The 13,934-nt window shown below is 35.9% G+C and overlaps 1 pseudogene; it reads right to left on the bottom strand.

The window, feature by feature from the left end:
* Positions 1 to 1,709: 1,709 nt before the first annotated feature.
* LOC100358369 (receptor expression-enhancing protein 5 pseudogene) lies at positions 1,710 to 2,314 on the bottom strand (annotated as a pseudogene).
* Between the last annotated feature and the right edge of the window lie 11,620 nt (positions 2,315 to 13,934).

The following is a 13,934-nucleotide window of genomic DNA, read 5'->3' as shown; positions in this document are numbered from 1 at the left end:
TGCTCCAAATAAACCGATAAAATAGGTGACTCAATCATGACTTGTGTTGAATGTGTTTAAAGCAATGAGCACTATATCCAGAACAGTCAATGCAGTCATTGAATTGCAGTCAATGCAATTCATGTATGCATTCAACAAATTTTGGTTGAATGTCCACTCTGTAACAAGCATAACTTTAACTACTGGGAAAATATTAACGAGCAAAATATTCAAGCATTCTTGTTTTCATAAAGCTTTCAGCATGGTGAGCAAAGAAAGATATACAATATACATATTAAATATAAAAACATGCAGCATTTTAACAGTTAATGAGTGCTATGAAAACTGAGTAAAATCAGGATCCTGAGAGTATTTCAATGTTTAACATTGGGGTAGGTTAGTCCTCATTGAGGAGAAAGTATTGTGCCCAACAAATATGTCAAAGAATGCATGAACTTTAAGAACACACAATTTAATAAATTTTCCCAAAAAGCACAAATAATATTGCAGATATTTAGGGAGAGGTGAGATAAGGGATAAATTAGGAATCATTTTATAAAGTGATAGTAAGCTAAATTTTGAAGAATGCATAGAATTTGAGAAACTAAAAACATTAACTCCTGGAAAGTTTTTCACTAAAATAAGTGTAATGGGCACAGCATTGTGTTGCATCAGGTTAAGATGCTGCTTGCATTGCAGCACCTCAGGTTGGAATGCTGATTGGAGTCCTAGCTGCTATACTTCAGATCGAAGACAGTGAAGATGGCCCAAGTACTTGGGCCCCTACCATCCATGTACAACAACCAGATAGACTTCCTGTCCCCTGGCTTCTGTCTGACCCAACTCTGGTTGAAGCCATTTGGAAAGTGAACCTGTAGATGGAAACTCTGTCTTTCCCCATCTGTAACTCTGCCTTTCAAAAAAATAAATAAATTTTTTTTAAAATATGATAAGAAATACAACATGGGTAAGAGCAGAGATACTTACCAAGAACTAATAAATTTTATATATAAGATTGAATGGGAAAATGTTGCTGTGGATTCGTTCTGAGAGGAGGAGCACGGTGGGGGCAAGAGGTGTGTAGTTACCACACAGACGCTGGGAGACAGGTGAAAGCTGGCCAGAGGTGAGAAGCCTGCAGACTCATTTATTTCAGTTGGTACAGCAGCATATATAGCCGAGGCAGCAATCCAGTCAAGGGGTGGTTTATGCCCTAACCAATCACAGCCTGTTGCCAGGCAGGCTCCATCGCCAAGTGGTTCCCAAGCCATTTCTGAGTAACTGAGGCTTGCTTGCCAATGACCATCTTGGCATGGCCTTCTCATTCCACCACAGGAAAATACTCACAGTTCTAATAACAATAATTATTAATCCTTGATTAATGAGAGTCTAAAGTTTATAAAATTAGGAAATTTAATACCTTAAGCATCAATGGTGGGACAATTATTGGGTGCATTTATTTGTATGATTGTATGATTTCTAATACCAATTAAGAAAAAATTGAAATGACTGACAAAAAGGTATAATGTGCATCTGTGGAATGATAATTTAATAATAATCTTTTCTTGTGGGACACGTCATTTTATTTTTATATTTCCTGCAGGATGGTAACATGTCTTAGGATACCCAGAGGCAAATACATTTTCCATATTGTACATGGACAGTGAAAGTAAGCAGAACTTGGGCCGCATCCCATGGGTTCCTGTCGCCAGCGCGTTCCCGAGGCAGCCTTAGGGTGGAAGCACACAGCAGGAGCTGGTGCCGGGAGGCCCGGTGCTCTTCTTCTCATTGCCCAGTAAGTTCACCGTCGCTTTCTTGGCTTCTTTGGCGAAGGCGTCGGAGGTGTCTTTGGCTCTGTCCCTCAGGTCCTTTACCAGGTCATCCACCTGGGCCTCGAGCCTGAGGAAGAAGGGGCTGATGATGCGCCTGTGGAGCAGCTCAGCGCCGTTGGAGGGACTGGGCGCCGTGCACCAGAGCAGGAAGGCACACTTGAGCACGTAGTAGAAGGGGAACCAGGACAGGAAGAGGTCAGAGAGGAGCCCGGCGACGCCGAACACACCGAACACCACCCGGTAGGTCAGCCACCGGGTGGCATCCTCTTTGTTGGGGCTCTCATGGCTTTCATTGAAACGTAAGCCGAGCAGCTGAATCCGATCAGGGTGCAGAGGAGGGAGGCGCCACAACCGAACACCAGGTACTAGGCCCGCAGCCGGAGGACACCGAGCGCGATGAGGCTGCGGTTCACACCGCTCTTGGCCTGCAGCTTGGCCAGCAGGTCGGTCATGCAGTTCTCCTGCGGGAAGCAGTCGAGCCGCTCCTTCATGGCGGCGGACATGGCGAGGCCGGCGCACCCAGCCCAATAGTAATCTTAATTTATATATTTTGGCAATCTTTGGGAATATGTGAAGTGACAAAATATGGTTTCTTAATATTAATTATGGGTGATTAAAATAAGGAAGGAGTCAGGAACTATAGCAGTGATATAAGGATAAAATCTTGCTTACAGAAAAGTAATAAATTTTAATGTGTTTACAGTAAATATGGCATACTATTATGTATTAAATTCCTTATCTAAAGTAGATGATTATTTCTATGCATAGAAATTGAAAGAAGAATTGTTATAAATCCCTTTTATTTTTAGCTAGCTTTATATAGATATTACAATAAACTATCTGATAAAATGTATAAAGAGAAGATATGTTAAAACAAATCCCCTTGGGGTAGCCATTTAGCTTAGCAATAGAGACACCAGTTATGATATCCACATCCCACATAAATATATTTGGGTTTGATGTATGGCTCCGGCTTTCTGCCAATACAGACCATAGGAGGCAAGAGTAATGGTTCAAATAATTGAGTTCCTGCCACAAACCTGGAAGATGTGGATCGCATTCCTTGCTCCTGGCTTCAGAACTGGACTGCTCTATCAGGTTATCTCTTTCTCTCTTTGGCTTATTGTCTGCTTCTCAAACACACATTTTAGAAACGTACACACACACACACACATGCACATATTGCTTGAAGAAATTAAAAAAAAAAACAAGAAGCATGTGGACAAATATAGCTATGAAATAAAATAGTGCTGAGAATACAGGATAATTCAAATACTATAAAATATATAAGAACTAACAAATTGGACAGTGATAATATGAAGTTATTAAGAATGTTAATTATAAAAAGGCCTATTCATTGAAATATGGAATGAGGTGTAGAGAATGGCCTCTTGTGACGTATAAAGAATGGAATGAGCAAATATTTCAGCAGAAAATAGAAGGACTATAGACTGTCCCTTCAAGAAGCTTGTCCATCACATAAACATAAAGAGTTATGTAAGTCATTTATAGTAATTTAATTTGGATAAGTTATTTTTATTTGTAATTTAGTTTAGAGAAGAAATTATAGCTTAATTATACAGAATCATAAAATAAGGTCACTATGACAGAAAATGGAAAATAAATTTTCTAGAGAAGGAAAAGTAATAGAAGCCTGTTACTAGCTAAAAAAAAAATGCCTTTATGATGTGGAGAAACTAATCTGAAAGAAAAACAGCAAAATGAAAATAAATTGAAAAATGACTTAGTTGAATTTTAAAGTGGAAAGTTAAGAAGACATTTAACAAGAATTGTTGCAATTTGTCTGTTGAAAAATGAAAGTATCCTCAAGATTAGAAAATACCAAAGGATCCAAGGAGACCATCGGAAGTCAGGACGGTGTTTAATCAAGCTATGTTCTGAGGAGAACATAAGCATAGACTTGAAGCAGAACCTAACTTTCAGAACATTATCTAGTCAATGGAACAGCAAAAGAACTTAGCCCCAAAGAAGCCAGTAGCTCCAGAAACAACAATCAAACACTAGTGGATATGATATGGCCGATTTTTAAATCCAGAGTGAAAAACAGTGGGGCAGACTATGAATGGAGGTCTCAAAATCAAATCAACATTGCATCTTTTATTCTGAGGCATTGATTGTTCCTCCACCAGGACAGTAGAATTTTCCATCAGGTTAGTAGTGGGATCTGTAACTGAAGTTTATGATAAGGTACTTCTATATGCACAAATGAGTGAAATTCAGGAGAATAGATTTTCATGTCATAGAACAGGAAAGATGTGATTGCTTAAAAATCCAAAGAATACGATTTCATGAAATTTTGCAGCAATAGCCAGCCACATGACAATAGAAACAGAGAAAGGACAGAGTACTGATTTCCCAACACTGGTCGTCCAGGGAAAATAATAGAGGTTACCTTGGAAATGCAGCGCTAATATATCGACCCTAACATCATTGAGGAGAACAAGCACACTCTTCCTTCTTGGTGTGGTCATCAAAGAGATTAAAAACATATTAAATAATAGAGTTTATCCACTAATAACTGAGAGTGTTGAGTTTTCAGTAGGTAGAAGGTTTATTTAATCGATTATTTTATTTTTAATATAAAGGGAACAGATTTCATGTAGCTCATAGACATAATTCTAAGAATATAGGGATATTTCCCTTCTACTTTCCCTCCTTTCTTCTTCCTTTCTTTCTTTTTAAATTTTGTGATAATATTCTAATTTACTTTATAATAACAGACTTTATGCTTCATCAAAAAAATTCAATAAATGTAGAAAAATCACTATTCAGGAGGAATACAGAAATAGCTATAAACAATAATAAATCTCAAGATGGTAATTTCACTTATATACACTGAGGTTTTATTTGTACTCTATATATTAGCCACAACAAATCTGAGAAAATTTATGATATTTGTCTCTTTTGCATATGACTTATTTCATTAAACATAATGATCTACAGATGCATGCAATTTGCTGCAAAAGACGATTTCATTCCTTTTTATGGCTAGGTGGTATTGTATCATATACCACGTTTTCTTTATGCAGTCGACAGTGGATGGGCATCTGGGCAGGTTCCATATCTTAGCCATTGTGAATTGAGCTACAATAAACATGAGGGTACAGATAACTATTTAAAATGCTGATTTCATTTCCATTCCTAGGAGTGGAGTGGTTAGGTCATATGGTATATCAATTTTCAGCTTTTTAAGGAATCTTCATACTGTCTTCAATAATGGTTGTACCAGTTTACATTCCCATCAGCAGTGTAATACGGTACCTTTTTATCCTCCATATCTTTAAGAGTACTTTCTTTTTATTTTTGGGTAATAAGCCATTCTAATGAAATGAGTGAAACCTCATTTTGGTGTTTATTTGTAGTTTCTTGATGGTTACGGATCCTGAGCATTTTTTCATGTATCTGTTGGCCATTTATATTTCAAGTTTTGAAAAATACTTGTTCATTTCCTTTGGCCATTCCTTAACTGGACTGTTTTGTTGTTGCTGGCTTTCTTGACTTACTTACGTATTCTGCATACTAATCCTTTATCAGATGCATACTTTGAAAATACTTTCTCCGGTTTTGTCATTTGTCCCTTCATTTTGTTGAGTGTTTCCTTTGTTGCTGCCGTGTAGAAGCTTCTTAGCTTGATATACTATCTTTTTTTCCCCATTTTTGCTTTTATTGCCTGTGCTTCTAGAGTCCAAGATGTCGTTCCTTATGCCAACTTCTTGCAGAATTTGCTCTACATTTTCCTCCAGTCATTGATGTTTCCAGATCCTAGGTTTTGGCACTTGATCCATTATAAGTTGATTTTTGTATAATTTGCAAAATAGGGGTCTTATTTAATACTTCTGCATGCAAAGATCCAATTTTCCCAACACTTTGTTGAAGAGACTGTTGGTTTTCCAGGGTGTGAGTTGAGCTCCTTTATCAAATGTTGATTGGTTGTAGATGTGTAAATTAATTTCTGGGGTTTCTATTCTTTTCCATTGGTCCACATGTCTAATTTTGTCAGTATCATTCTGTTTTGATTAAAACAGCTCTGCAGTATTTCTTAAAATCTGGTATTGTCATGTCTCTGCCTTTTTGTTGTTCACCTCTTTTTTGTTTAGGATTGCTTTGGAGATTTGGAGTCTCTTATGTTTCCATTTGAATTTTTGGACTGGTTTTCCAGAACTGGGAAGGATGTCCTTGGTATTTTGATTGCAATTGCACTGAATCTATAAAATGTTTTGGGTAAGGGCCTGTGTTTGGCATAGCAGATAAAACCGCAACCTGTGAAACCTGCATCACATATAGGTGCTAGATGGTGTCCTAAATGCTCCACTTCTCATTTAACTCCCTGCTAATGGTCTAGGGAAAGCAACAGAAAGTGGTCCACATGGGTGGGCCCCTGCACCTACATGAGACCTGGATGAGACTTCTGGCTCCAGGTTTCAGCCTGGGGGAATGCCAGCCATTGTGGTTCCTGGGAGTGAACCAGGAGGTAGAAGCTCTATTTCTGTCTCTCCCTCCCTCTCTGTAACTCTCTCTGCAACTTTCAAGTAAGTAAATAAATATTTTTAAAAATTGCTTTGACTAATATAGATATTTTGATGATATTTAATTCTTCCTAATCCATGAATATGGAACATTTTTTCTATTTTTTTGTGTGTCCTCTGTTGTTTTTTCAATGTTTCATAATTTGCATTGTAGGGAACTTTCACATAATTGGTTGAATTTATCCTAAGGTACTTATATTTCTTTGTAGCTATGTGAATGAGGCTGGTATTACAATTTCTTTCTTTCATAGCATTGTTCATGTAAACATAGATAATTGAACTTCCTCCTTTGCAAATTGTATTATTTGTGGCTAAAACTTTCAGATATATATTGAACTGTAATGGAAAGAGCAGACATCCTTGTATGGTTCTAGAATGTTAATATGGGAGAGAATAACTCAGAATTTTAAAAAAAATGAATTTGGAAATATGTCCAAGTGAGTATTTATGGAATTCAAGAACTTGATGATATATAACATCTCACATATTGTATATTCCAATGTCAATTACCCATTCATTGGTTTAACAAAGTCACATTCACAGTATCTACTGATACCAGGCATTGTTATTTTTGCTGGATATTCAGCAGTGTACAGAATGGAAACTGCCCCTATATTCATGAAGAGCAAATAGTAGTGTCGAAAGATAAATTAACAACAATTAAGCATAGACAACAGATAACAAGTATATGGAGAAATACAGTATTGGCTAACCATTAAGAATTTATAATGTAAGCAGACTCATAGAATGGCAAATGCCCTAGACAGCACTCTGGCCTGAGAATCAGCCCTGAAGGCATTCAGATCTGGCTAAAAAGCCCATGAGAGTTTCGCAGGCATGGAAAGCCAAGACACTGTGGCAAAAATAAATTACCTAAATGATGGCTGATGCCGTGGCTCACTTGGTTAATCCTCCACCTGTGGCACTGGCATCCTATATGCACACTGGGTTCTAATCCCGGTTGCTTCTCTTCCATTCCAGCTCTCTGCTGTGGCCCAGGGAGGCAATGGAGGATGCCCCAGGTGCTTGAGCCCTTGCACCCACATGGGAGCACTTGGCTCCTGGCTTCTGATCAGTGCAGCATGCCTGCCATGGCGGCCATTTGGGGAGTGACCCAAAGGAAGGAAGACCTTTCTCTCTGTCTCTCTCACTGTCAAACTCTGTCTGTCAAATAAAAATAAAAAAAAAAAAAAAACACACACAACACATTGCTCTTTAAAAAAAATGACCTAAATGATAGATCTCTGTGAGTGAGATCCCAGTGGAAAGAACAGGCCATCAAAAAAGGAGGTACCTTTCTCTGAAGGGATGAGAGAACTTCTACTTTGACTAGGGCCTTGTCTAAATAAGATCAGAGTTTGTGAACTCAAGATGTTTCCATAGCCATGACAGCACGTGACAAGAGCCTTGGGTGATCACTGAGGTCATAAATAAGAGTGTCATTTGTTAAATCAAGAATGGGAGTCACTGTGCACCTATTCCCCATGTAGGACCTCTGTCCTTGATGTGTTGTACTATGCGAATTAATGGTAAAACTATTTCTCAAACAGTACTTTATACTTTGTGTGTCTGTGTGGGTGCAAATTTTTGAAATTTTTACTTAGTGTACACTAATTTGATCTTCTGTATATAAAGATAATTGAAAATGAATCTTGATAGAGAATGGGATGGGAGAGGGAGTGGGATATGGGATGGTTTGCGGGTGGGAGGGAGGTTATGGGGGGAAAAGCCACTATAATCCAAAAGTGTACTTTAGAAGTTTATATTTATTAAATAAAAGTTGAAAAAAAAAGAAATTACAGTGTATTGGGAGTTACTTTACATTGAGGAAACAGAGATTGACTTTTGCAGGATAGAGATAAGGAAAAATCTGAAAAGAGGGAAGCATGAACTATTCTAAGAGAGATGCTTCATGGACAGGATGAAAAGTGAGTTCAAAGACCATAAGGCAGATCTTACTTGATGTGTTTTGGGAATTGGGGTAGAGTAACCCAGAGGTACGGGGGAGGCACAGAACCTCAAAGAGAAAAGTACCGCATCCTCAGAGGCCTTACTGGTCAGCTAAGACTAACACTCCTTTGCCTAGAATAATTTCTTCCCCTTGGACAGCTTTGAGAAGATAATTGAAACAATCCAAATATCACTTCAGATTTACTGTTAATCTATAGGAAGGAGTGCAGGTATGAAAAAGTAAGTAAACTACAAGTTATTGTAATGATCTCTATAGAATATAAAAATGCCTTAGGTCATGAGAGGTATAGTGAAAAAGTCAGATATAATTTAAAACTTGAAGAGATATTGATTTTATGTGGGGTTTGGAATAAAGAACAAAGATAACTCCAGATTTTTGGGGTGAATATTTGAGGGTAGATAAAAAAAAAACTCATGGAAAAAGATGATTGAAAGATAAGTTTATTTTGGTAAAAAAATTGATAAATCCATATGAATGAAGACCTTTGAAAAGGTCATGAAAATGTTAATTATGAAAAAATACATGGATTTCAATGTGTTTTTTTTTGCCAAAATAAATTTTAATTCCATAATGCTTTGAAATTTTGGAAGTATTCTTACATATACACTGAATCATTCAAAATTAAAATTCTTATCCTAGATTTAATTTTGGAGATTCCTTGTGGATTAGTAACTTTCAGATTTAATTACCATCATTACAGTTAAATTTCAGGAGGGAGTAGGCATAAATAAGCATGTTCAATTCATTCCATTTAATGAAAGCTCCATTAATGCATTTTTTTCATACTTCCTAACAGGGGTGTGTATAGAATGTATTCAGTTTATTCCATTAAAGCAAAAGACAAAATTAATGATACAAAAAATTTTTAGAACCAAATTAGTTTTGTTGTATTCAAGTTACTTAATTTTTTCTATATAAATAAGTGCATGAATATTGAAGTTTTTCAAGTTATCTTTCCAAAATGTACCCATGAGTTTAAATTTCTTAACTACTTAGCTGAAAGGTAAGTCGGAGGGAGAAGACAGGAAGAATAAAGTGTAATTCAATAAATAAACAAACTATATGAGATTAAAAGTTCAAGAACACAGTTTTGTGCATATGCATATAAGTGTGTACTGGTGTTCTTATTTTATATCTGACCTACTATTCATGGGTTGATTTTTATATAAAATAAAAGTTTATGGGAAAACTGCAGTACAAACAGAACATTCTACAATGATGGATGACTGTGTTTGCTTCAGTACTTCAGGGATGGATTAAGCTATTGAGAAAGTACTCAACATTGGATAAAGAACAGTAATATATATGAAATTCTACAGTTAATGCATCATTAAATAATTTGATACAACTGATTTATAGATGCAATATACTATACTGTGTCAAATAGTGCAAAATAATAAATGATATTAAAATGTATTCCCAAAACTTAAGTTATAATCAGTATTCTGAGTTTTAGTTTAACACTTATCTGAGTCCTGGAGGCATCCTATTTTCCCCTTGATAATATCTACAGTCTAATGGCTTTTCACAGTTGGCCTGTATTTTCTATGTACTGTAGAATATAAAAAAATAAAGTGTTTAACAATAAAAATGATGTGTCCATACCCATTGATGATTATAGCAAGAGGAAGATTTTTTCATAGGGTACTTGAAAAAGGATATAACTTCTGTTCTAAGAACCTTAAGACTTAAGGAAATCTACTCTTCACCTGCATGTTTCTGATTGTCTAACTGGAAATTAGCCTTTGATGACACAACAAACCACCCACAGCATTTTGGTTTAACAAAATAACCATTTGTTATTGACATATGTATTCATCAAGATTCTGCAAGACCAATTTGAACTGTGCTGAGATAATCAATTATTCACCTAATCAAAGTGTCTCTGTGTTTAGATAACTTTGGGATAAGAAGATGGGGCTGGCATTGCCACAATTAATATGCTAACCCAGAGTTGTTCCAAGAAGATAACCACTGGGTTCCCAAGGGCAGAAAGCAAAGACAAGCCTCACACAAAAGAGTTTTTCAAGAGTCTTCTCATATTAAGCTTGATGATATGCCATTAGACAAAACAGTAATGGGGAAACGTGTTTCCTTTGTTGTACAGAAATGTCTTAGATTTATATTATCTTGTTTGTCTACTTTTGTTCTTATTGCTTGAGTTTTTTGAGTCTTATTCAAAAAATTGTTGTTTTACCAATGTCTTGAATTGTTGACACTGTTTTTTCTAGTAGCTTTGTAGCTTGAAGTTATATCTTTGATCCATTTTGGGGTGGTTTTTGTAGAGATTGGTGGAGGGGAGGAGATAAGTTTCAATCTTTTGTATTTGTATACGTAGTATTCCCAGACCATTTTTTGACAAGGCTGTCCCTTTTTCAATGTGTTTTTGGCACGTATGTAAAAAAAATAAATTGACTATAGATACATAGATTAATTTCTGGGATATCTTTCATGCCACTGAACTGCTTGTTTTTATGCTGGAGCCATGCTGTTTTGGTTATGACATTAGCTCTTTAGTGTGTCTTGGAAACAAATATTGTGGTACTTCCAATTTTTATTTGTTTGATTTTCTTGTTGTTCAAGGTTGCTTTGTGTATCTGGGGTCTTTTGTGTCTCCATGGAATTTCAGGATTGTTTGTCCTATTTCGATGAAGTCTGGCATTGATATTTTGATATAACTTTGAGTAGTATGTATATTTTAACATTAATTTTCACAACCCATGAATATAATAGGAAGTATCTTCAGTGTGTGTATGTATGTGTGTATATTTCTTGGTCATTAATCCTTTATAATATTTATGATAAAGGTCTTTGATACCATTGATTAAATTCACCCCCAAATTACTTTATTTTTATAACTATTATCACACTTGATCTTAGCCAAAAGGGCGAGAAGCTATATCATAGTTATTATTAATGTCATTTTTCTTTTAAGTTCCTTCTCTATGAATTAATCTTTGGTAAATACAAATGTTACTTATTTTTGTTGTTGATTTTCTGTACTAAACCTTATAGAATTCATTTATCAGTTCTAGTTACCTACTGTTGAAGTATTTCTGTTTTTCTCTGTATAGAATTATATCATTTGTAAATTGATAATTTGACTTCTTCATTTCCTATTTTTATGCCTTTTATCTTTCTTTATTTCTAAGATTCATTTTATTTATTTGAAATGCAGTGTTACAGATAGAAGTAAAGAGAGATTGAGAGGTTTTCCATCTTCTGGTTCACTCCCTAAATGGCTGCAATGACCAAGGCTGGACCAGCCGAAAACCAGAAGCCAGAAGCTTACTCAAGGTCTCCTACATGGGTGCAGGGGCCCTTGCACTTGGGCCATCCACCGCTGCCTTCCCAGGCACATTACCAGGGAGCTGAATCAGAAGTGGAGCAGCCATGAACTAGCGGCCATATGGGATGCCAACATTGCAGGCCTGGGCCTTAATCCACAGCATTGGCACCTGTGCCTTTTATCTTTCTTTCATTCATAATGGTTCTAAAAGATCCAGTACAATATTGAATAATAGCATAGAGAGATGATCCCCTTTTCTTTTTCAAGAGCTTACAGGCAATTTCAGCTTTTTTTCATTCAATAAAATGTTGTCTGTGGACATGTCACATACTATGTAAGTTATGTATATTATTTTGTAATACAGTTTTTCTTTGCCTAGTTTGTTCAAGGCTTGTTATCATGACTGGATATTGTACTTATCAAGTGCTTTCTCTGCATCTATTGAGATCTTCAGATGATTTTTATTCATTACTATGTTGATGAGATGTATTACATTTATTAATTTTCATGTTGAGCCATTTATACACTGCTGTGATGAATCCCACTTGGTTAGGTAAATTATCTATTTTGATATATTGTTGGGTTGATTTTCTAGTATTTTGTTGAGAATGTCTACATCTATGTTCATCAAAGATGTTAGCCTATAGTTATTATTGGATTGTGTTCTTGTCTAGTTTTGGAATCAAGGTAATGTTGACCTCATAGAATGACTTTTGAATCATTCTTTCTCTCAATTTTTTGTATAGTTTGAGCGGGTTGGTGTTACTTCCTCCTTAAAAGATTTATGGGATTCCTCAGTGAAGTTGCCTGGTCCTGGGTTTTGACTTACTGGTAGACAAGATATATTTCATTACAAATTACTGATATTTTTGTGTTTTTTTTGTGTCTTTGTGGTTCAATTTTCATAAGTTATATATATATATCCAAAGATTTATCCATTTACTCTGTTCTCCAATTTGCTGATATATAGCTTTCAAAACAACTCCTAATTATCTTTTGTTTTTCTGTGGCATTAATTATAATATCCCCTGTTTCATCTCTGATTTTATTTACTGGAGTCTTGGTTCTTGGTTTAGCTAAAGGTTTATCCATTTTGTTTATATTTTCAAAGAATCAGCTTTGAACATTTCAGTGATCTTTTGCATTGTTGTTTCAGATTCCATTTCACTTATTTCTACTTAGCATTGTTTTGTTCTTGTTTTTCTAAGCTCCCAAGACTCATTGTAAAGTTGATAATTTACTATCTTTCTATTTGATGTAGGCACTTATTGCTTCAGACATTCCTCATAGTATTTGTTTTGCTGTATTCTGTGTTTTGATATATTGTTAATTTCAAGGTTTTTTTTTTTCTTTCTGATTTTTTCAATGACTCATTGTGTGATTTGTCATTATCTATCCTAGAAAATATCCTGTGTGCTAATGAAAACAATGTATGTTCTGAAATTGTTGAATGCAATGTTCTGGATATGTCTTAGATCCACTTGATCTACAGTATACTTTATCTCTGATTTCTGTCTGTTTTTTCTAAATGATTTGTTTATTGATAAAAACAGGCTGTTGAAGCCTCCTATTATTATTGTATTGGTGATTATCTTTCTTTACATCTAATAATGTTTGTTTTATAATATTGGATTATTTGAAAGCATTGGGTTCATATACAATCTTCATGTCTTCTTGTTGAATTAATCCCTTTATCACTGTATAGTTATCTTATTTGCCTCATTATACGGTTACTTTTCTTAATATCTATTAATTTACTTGGATATATATGTATTTGGGTGTCAGTTTGGTAGGCTACTTTGACTACAATTCCAATTTGGTACCAAAAATGTAGTTTCCCTACATCTTCCTTTTCCATAGTTGATGGTAGCAACAGCAGGACCCAGGACACTCACAGGGCTCAATAGGGCAGTTTAGTTCCCTGACATGTAGTCTTCCAATCTCCTTCTGAAGGAGGAATCAGAATTGTAGATGTTGCACTGGTGCTGGGAGCAGACCTATCTTGCATTAGAACTTGACTAATCTCATAGACCCCCAGGTACTGTCAAAACAAGAAGTCTCTCAGAGGCAGTCCTGGTAGAGCATGTAGACCCAAAGTTGTCACTTGAGGAAGTGGCTAGGACTGCAAGAGTGGCACTGGTGTTGGGTTGGGTAGGCATGCAAACCCCATGTTATCCTCTCTGGGAAGGGTCAGAATCACGGGAGACATACTGGCAATGGGAGTGCACAAAAAGCTTTGCTTGAACACAATTCCAAGCAAGGATAGGCAAAGCAATCTCTGGACACGGGAACTATTAACAGGACTTGTAGTGTGC

Source organism: Oryctolagus cuniculus, chromosome 8 (genome assembly GCF_964237555.1).
Source record: "Oryctolagus cuniculus chromosome 8, mOryCun1.1, whole genome shotgun sequence".
Taxonomy (NCBI): domain Eukaryota; kingdom Metazoa; phylum Chordata; class Mammalia; order Lagomorpha; family Leporidae; genus Oryctolagus; species Oryctolagus cuniculus.
This window is presented reverse-complemented; position numbering and strand designations above follow the sequence as displayed.